Here is a 7,922-nt window from a genome sequence, read left to right on the forward strand (position 1 = left end):
TATGAGAATGACTTGAATTAATAAAGCTGATACTCCACTCATACTGAGCTTACTTGACAAATGTATAGCTTGTATAGCTGCAGCTGTTGAGATGCACAAGCTCTGCTTATTACCAACAACCTAACTGTACAGTGTACATGTAATTCAACTTTGCTATTGCTAGACTCTGATTTAAGAACTGTTCAGAAAATCCTGGACTCCCAGTGATATAAAGTATACTCCACCAGGACTATCTTAATAAAGTAGTTCACAAACATACATTCTTGACTATGCTTAAGGAGTTACAAAAGTGATAGAATCTCACTGCAGGTTACTTCAGTTCTTTCTCCCTACCCTAGGTTCACAAACAAGTGAAGAAACAAAAAAATTAGAAACATCTTCACATACCAGTTATCATTTCTGCAAGCCGAGATTACAGCTTTGAGAGTGCGGGAGATATTTCCATCCTCCTGATGGCTGAGCCAAGAGGGAAAAAGGGGAGGGGAACAAAAAACGTCCATCTATGAGGCGAAAGCTCCCGAACGAGAAGCCCCGGGCACAATCCCGCGGCACCAACCCCGGCCCGCAGCGGGGGCCCGGCCACCGCCCTCAGCGGCCCCACCCGCAGCCCCGCGCCCGTTGCTCGGCAGCTGCGAGCCAACCGAGCCTGCCGGGAAGGCGGAGGGGCAGCACCACGGATAGCTCCTATTGGTCGAAGGAGGTGAGGGCGGAGCTCGAGGACGGCCGTCTTCTTCGCTATTGGCGGAGAGAGCCGTCAGTGCGGGGCGGGGGGCGGGGCCTCGCGGCTAGCGGGGTCGCGTTGAACTCCGCGTTAGGGCGGGGGAACGGAGCGAGGGGGCGGCGGCGGTCGAGGGTAAGCGAGCCGCCGGCTGCGAGGAGAGCGGCGCGAGGTAGGGAGCGGCGCGGGGGCCGTCCTCACCTGTCACCGGGCGCTCAGCCCTCCCTCCTCGCGGCCCCCGGGCTCCGGCCGCGGGCGCGGTCCCTCGCGGTAGCGGCCGGGCTGGGGCTGTGCTTTCGTCTAAGGGGACCCTCGTCCGAGGGAGGGCGGCAGGCAGGCAGGCAGGCTGTGCGCGCGGTGCCACCGGCTGTGCGCCGCTGCGCGGACGGATGCCGGCTGCCCTCAGGTAGGTGGGAGGGGGGCGGAGAGGGCAGACCCCGGGAAGGCCGCCTCTGGGCGCGAGGGCTCCCCGCCGCCGTCGCTGCGGCAGGCGGCACCTCGGAGTGGCGCTGCGCGAGGGGGGGAGCGGCTGGGGGCTGCGGCTGGGGGCTGCGGCTGGGGGCCGCCTCCGTGCGCGGGGCGGGGGGAGTTGCGAGGGCAGAGCCGCGCGACTTCTTATTCGTATAGCCGCGCTTCTTTTCACAGCAACGTGAATAGCTGTAAAACACATAATTCTACCTAAATTAAGTTGTTTAAATTGGAGATAAACAGATGTCTTAGACCTGCTTCTCTTTTTTTGCTGGAAGAAGTGAAGTCAATCACATTCTCTTACAAACAGGGCCTGGGTGTCCCTGTAGACAGCAGGGTGACCACAAACCAGCAATGTGGCCTTGTGGTCAAGAAGGCCAATGGTATCCTGGGATGCATTAAAAAGAATGTGGCCAGCAGGTTGAGTGAGGTGAGTGAGCAAAGTATTATTTACTAACCAGCTAACTGCAGGAGAAGACTCTTAACAGAATAGAAATTTATGTTCTTAACATGCTCCTTTTTGAAGAAAATGGTAGAAAAGACAGAAGTGAGGAATAGAGGATACTTAAACCAACCTGGATCCACTAGAAAACTTCAAAGTAGGGACAGTTACAAAAGCTCAGCTATTCCATTGAGGGAGTAAGCACAAAAAGAAAGACTGAAGCCTTTAGCTAGCAGTTTGTCAGAAAACAGTCTTAAATATGCGCAAGGGTGGAAAGAGACTTCCTATTTCCTTAAATGCAAGCAGATTGAAACAGTTTCTTTTGATTTCTGTATCTATGATTTTCATAAGCAGTTACAAGAACGGTGTTCTCAGCTTGGATATTATGAGTAAATGCTTGTGTTGCATTTAAGGAAATAATAAACAGCAACTATTTCTCATCCAAGAAAAAGACAAACACGTAAACTGAATGAGCAGCTTATATACATATATCCCCTAGATATCTGTAGCACTCCCATGGTGTTGGCAGAAATGGCAGAGAATTTATAGAGATGCATACCTCCTCAAGCAGAAAGCAGAGGTTACTAAGGCACACTACCCCAGGTATCACCAATAGCAGTAGAAGCTTGTGCTTAGGCAACTCAAGTACACCTTTCACCCCCCACACGAATATTAAACATTACCATCATAGCATCCCCCCCCCCCTTTTTTTTTTCTTTCTTTCCTTTTAAATTGTCTTTTATCTCAGGCCCATGAGATGCATGGAAATCAAAAGTCCGTGAGTTATGAACAAAGAAGTTCTTTGCCACAGAAAATACGTTACATATGGAGTGAGATGTTGTGCTGTTGCCAAGCACATCAGGCTTGCTAATGTAACTTCAAATGCAGAACTTCTAGCAGAACGTGCTAGAACTAATACCATGGTACAAGCCAGAGGAGTCTTGTCTGCTGCTCTTTCCTCTCACTGCTGTCGTGGACCCTGCAACAGGCTGGATTGGACAGTGCTGGTTAAACACAGCTTGTTTCCTGAGCATTTTATCAATTATTTCTGTATTGCTGATATACAGATATAGGGTTTTTTCCTGTTCCTCTGCACAGTTGAATTTCCATTTGCCACTTTCCCAGATACTGGCATCTTGGGACCTGGGAACCAAACACAAGTCAAACTAATCCCTCTAGGTATGTCATAATGCTGGTTTTTATGTTGCTGTAATTATCTGCAGTTGTATAGAGTATTTAAGACAAATGGAACTGTTTGGTATTACGGTTTGGTACATGAAAGAAAATAAAACATCCTTTATTTTAATATATGACAAAGAATGAATAATACTTACTTGCCACCAACCACTTCTCACTTCTGACACTCTACCAAACTGATGGATGTTCTACATAAAGCAACACTTTCCTTCTTCCCTTTTGATTTAGTAGATTTTTTTTTATTTTAATGTTTGTTTCAGTCTACATATTGAAATAGGTTTTACTGGGCACCTTTACTTCTCAAACTTTCTGCATTCAGGTTTGTAAAGAAAGGCAGACTTTTCTTCTCCAAGATCAGACAGACAGCACATTCTTTGGCCAACAAATTCTTGTTTCTTAACAATACTGACATTTTGCTCTGCCAAGCATTTAAAAGTGCATTCCTTTTAGAGACCTTCTCTTCGTTACAGTCTATATGTAACTGTGATACATATTTTCTCTGTATTTGGGAAAACCTAATAATAGATACAATTTACCACCAAAAATATTTGCAGTCATGACTTCATCATAGACTTTTTCCTACTTTTCCAGTACTTGTTTGATACTTTCTTTTTCTAGTAAGCAAAAATTCTAAGCCCTTGTCCTCCAGTAACTGTCTTTCATTTTCTGATACATTCAAAGATAACCTTTGGAGGCATGCCTTTTTCTGGGAAGCCAAGTTCTAACAGCAGAAAAAAATTTCAAAGGCTGTATGGAGAGCATCAACTACAATGGCAATAATATCACTGACCTTGCTAGAAGGAAGAAATTGGAACCGTCTAATGTGGTAAGAACATAACTTTATCATCATCTAAACTTCTGCTTCTCCTTCTAAGGAAAGTTTGTGAGTGTGTGTGACAGATGTTCTGAAATCATATAATATATAAAACAAAGTTTGTCACATGCCTAAAGATTTCATTATACATACTTTTATGATTTTTTTTTTTTTGTTTGTTTGTTTGTTTTTAATATCTGGGAACCTGTTTCTGCTGGGATTTAAGTTTCAGCTTTACAGAATTAGCCTTCAGCATCAGATGAATGTTTTTTAAAAGAAAACCAGTAGATCAGTATATACATTTTTGCTTTCATCTTATAGTAACCCAAAACTAGGATGGACAATATTTATTGTTAAATCAATTGCAGTGTGTCAAGGATCTAAATCCTGTTATCTTCCATCCCCACAGAGCAAGTTGCGTGGGTGTGCAAAATCATTAGAAAGGGAAGGCTCAGAGCCATTTTATGGGAGCTCCGTAAAGCATCAAGATACTAAACTTTGAAACTGTTATTTAGCTTATTAACATTACAGGGATTATTAACATTACATTCTATTTTTTTCTCTCCAAAGCATTCATAGTTGCTTTCATGTTTAAACTTGTGTCTTTCTGTAAGGGTTGATCAGGAAATCACTTTAATTTCTGTATTTTTAAGAATCTAGGCGTTCCTAAAATAGTTGGTGGATTACATGAGCAATGTGGGTAGGAAATAAATGTATTATTACCCTGAATTTGAGATAGATCTGTTCAAGGCTTTCTTCTGTACAGTACTGCAGCCTTCACAAAGCCCTGCTCACAGTATGTATAGTTTGATTACTGCTTTTTTTCTTTATGTATTTTGCATAGTACATAACAGTAATGAAGAATAAGATATAAGATAAACATGTACAGTAGAAATAAAGTGCAATGATTCTTCTTGGACAGATGTGCAACTTCTGAGATGTCTGTAGGACAAATTCCAGCTTTTGAAAAGCATAGCACAGCTAACAGTTCTGTAGAGTGTCTATAAACTCCTCTTTCTGGTTTATTTGGATGTGAATTTTCTGTTTGCTTGTTTTGTTTGTTAGTTGATTACATTCTGTTGCCTGTGACATTAAAGCAAAATCTACATATGTAGATTTGGTAGTGTTAGAGGTTTACCACTAAACTGTGGCATGCTAGTTTAATCTGATGATTCACTTCTGAGAATATAGAAACAGAAGTGAACTTTGCTTTCAGGTGAATTATTTAAATTTCTTCCGCTCTTCAAAAACAGAATCAGTTTCACTTATGAAATCAACATGGATGTTTATGTTTCTTACAAAAAAACTTTTATTCTTCTAGTTTTGAACCTGATTTAGCATGAAAAATACTAAGCTGAAACTACTATTTTTGTTAACCACGTTTATGTTAATGGCACTTAAGCAATCCAACCAGGATCAAAGCTCCATTGTAGGAACTGTGCAGATGCATAGCAGTAGACATATCCTGCCCTAAAGAAAAAGCAAAAATAAATAACGTAATGAAATGGAACACAAAGTAATTGGTAAAGTTATAAGAAGCATCATAGGGGGAAAAAAAAAATAGATGGACAAAGAATAAAAAAGAGGTTTGAGACAAAAATAAAAATGTTCTTACTGTCAGATTTCAGAAGTTGTACAAGGAAAAGGAGTAAAAAATTAAATTTATACAACGAGGATGTCCAGAAAATCTAAGAAGTTAATCTTGATTTTACATTGAACAAAAATAGAATGAATAAAAATCCTTAGGTCTCACAAATACGTATGTTATGATCATAAATGCACCATTAAGAGTCTTTCAACATCATCTTAAGTAATTTATTCATTTTATCTTTAGAGGGTAACAATGTGGAGCAAAAAAGTTTTGCAGTCCTCTGTGATAGAACAAGTGGCAGCAAACCTTTGAGGAGAAAGAGTAAGATGGATGGCCTTAAACAGTTTTTGCTTTTATTAATGGAGCCTGATTTGTTTTCACAGAAATGAGGCAAATAATAAACATACACAGAAAGGAGAGTAGGAGATAGAAGGACAACAAGAAAAAAAAAATGGAGTGTCAAATTTTCTCCCAAATGGACTTGCAAGAGTTGACAGTGACTTACTAGAGCATTAATTTCTTCTTTACAGCTTTATTCAGGTCTAAGACAGAAAAAAAGAACATGCACACGAGTCTTCCAATCCATATTTTCTATGTTATTTAAAGTAATAAGGTTATGTATGGTATTTTATGTTGGTTTCATTTACATTTGCAGGTACTAAAATCTAACAAGTTTCTCAAAACCTGTAACAGAAAAATGCTGAGAAGAATCAAATTTATTGCTCTCTCTCTTCACATACATTGGGCTTATGATCCTCCCACTTCAGTGGCTGCTCTTCCATGTATTACTGAGTGCAATCATGTACAAATATAAGATAAACATTTTCTTTAAAGTATTTATAGTATGTTGCGCTCAAATAAATATTTGAGAAAATAAAGAAATAACCTGACAGCTATTAATCAGAGTTTTATTGCCTTTAATATATGATCCATCCTGATATAGCAATTATTGTTGTTTTAGTAAATGCATTACCTCACTTTTACAGGTTTATTTTCAGCCAGTATATCTATCCTTTTGCTCAACACAACAGAGAACTTTCCAATAGCCAAAAAACATTCTGCCTTTAAATTAAATTAATCTTCTTGGAAATATTACTCTTCCAACTCTCCTGTTCTGTATGTCAGCTACTGCTCAAAGCTGTCTACTGTTCCTCCTGTTAACCATACAGTTATTAAAACTTGGTATATGAATACCTTTTCATCATATTTATCCACAATAAATGAATGAGACTTCTCCCCATAGAATCTTTCTATGAAACTTTCCATCCCTCTGTCTTTCTGCTAAATCTCAAATAATCTGAACTGCAGTTCATTTAGATATTAGACCTCAGGTTCAGATAACATCCTTGAGGTAATAAAATGTTATTGTCTGACAGATCTAAAGTGATATTTTTCCTGTAGAAAATTCCATGGGGCACTTACACTGAAACTGAGAAGTGTTTTTCCTTCTCTTGCTGAGTGAGGGTTTAAATAGGAAATGCATATACACAGAGCAAAATTTGGAAGGTAACATTTCCCATCAGGTCTTTTCAGTATTACAGAGCAAGAAAAAGATTTTTAAGACTTGCATGTGCTGATTAAGGTGATTGAATTTTTTCTACTATTATTTTCCTTTTAGTTTAGCAATAAAGAAATACATTAAAAAAATGCAGTAGGGGAAAGATCTGCCCATGGATTTGTTGTATTTGTGCATATCTAAATAGCAGTACAGGCATCTTGTCATCCCAAGGACACCATGGAGTATTCATATAATATAAAGAGAGATGATGGGGATTTTCTAATAACTAAATTGGAAATCAGAAATGTTACTTTTTTTTTTTTTTTCCCAATTTACCAGTTTGCAAGCAATGCCTCCTTTTCCATAAAGACAGCTCTTCAAGAAAGCCCATTTCTAACACTCACAGACCTGTGCAGAACACCGTTTTTCATAGATGACAGACAGTAACTTTACAATAACATCAGCCATTTCTTTCAACACTGTCACAAATACCATTCAACAACAAATAGCATTCAACTAGGCCTCAACTGCCTAATTTCATTGAAGCCTGTATACCTTTCATTCAGTGTTAACATTACTTGAAAAAAAGTGTTTGGACGTTACATTATATTATCCTCAGTTCATCGTGTTGTAGCAGATCTAATCTTTAATGAAAACGAGACATGTAGGAATCCTATTTGAACTTTTCTTTTATCTTCACTCTTATTTCAGAAAGAAAGTTGTTGATTAAACACACCTAGTGACAAACCAACATGTGATTATCATCTATAATAAATGATACTCCTGCTTGCTAGTATAATTGTATTTGCTTTTCTTGTTGCCTTTGCTTGCTTCATCCACACCAGTAGATGTGTTGAGAAAACTGACTGGGAGAAAAGAGGTCATTCCCTGGTCCTGGTTACAAAGACAGCACAGACACAGCCCATGGTGACTGAAAAACAAGGAATAAAGAGGTTCAAGACTGTACTGCAAAAGTGTATTGCAACTGCAGGTTGCTTAAAGAAGTAGAAGCAAAGGGAATGTCCACAGGTTTGAAAAAGTGGCCTGCAACTACACAATATTCATTGTTTCAGAAAGGAGATTTAACGATGCAAAATCTTTGGCAAGAGAACAGTTGTTTTTAGGGATCAAATAGAGAGAGAAATAGTGCTGGGGACCTAGACTCCATTTAGGACATAATACTTGTCTTGTCTC

The 7,922-nt window shown here is 39.6% G+C and overlaps 1 long non-coding RNA gene across 1 annotated transcript; it reads left to right on the forward strand.

The window, feature by feature from the left end:
- The first annotated feature begins 825 nt into the window (after positions 1-825).
- On the forward strand, positions 826-6,015 carry LOC149911649 (uncharacterized). The gene is made up of 4 exons (XR_016463064.1): positions 826-890; positions 1,497-1,616; positions 3,507-3,651; positions 5,886-6,015. It is a non-coding gene; the product is annotated as an uncharacterized LOC149911649 (long non-coding RNA).
- Positions 6,016-7,922: the final 1,907 nt, after the last annotated feature.

The sequence above is a fragment of the Phasianus colchicus genome, unplaced genomic scaffold, assembly GCF_987193195.1.
Source record: "Phasianus colchicus unplaced genomic scaffold, bPhaCol1.hap1.1 HAP1_SCAFFOLD_62, whole genome shotgun sequence".
NCBI lineage: Eukaryota > Metazoa > Chordata > Aves > Galliformes > Phasianidae > Phasianus > Phasianus colchicus.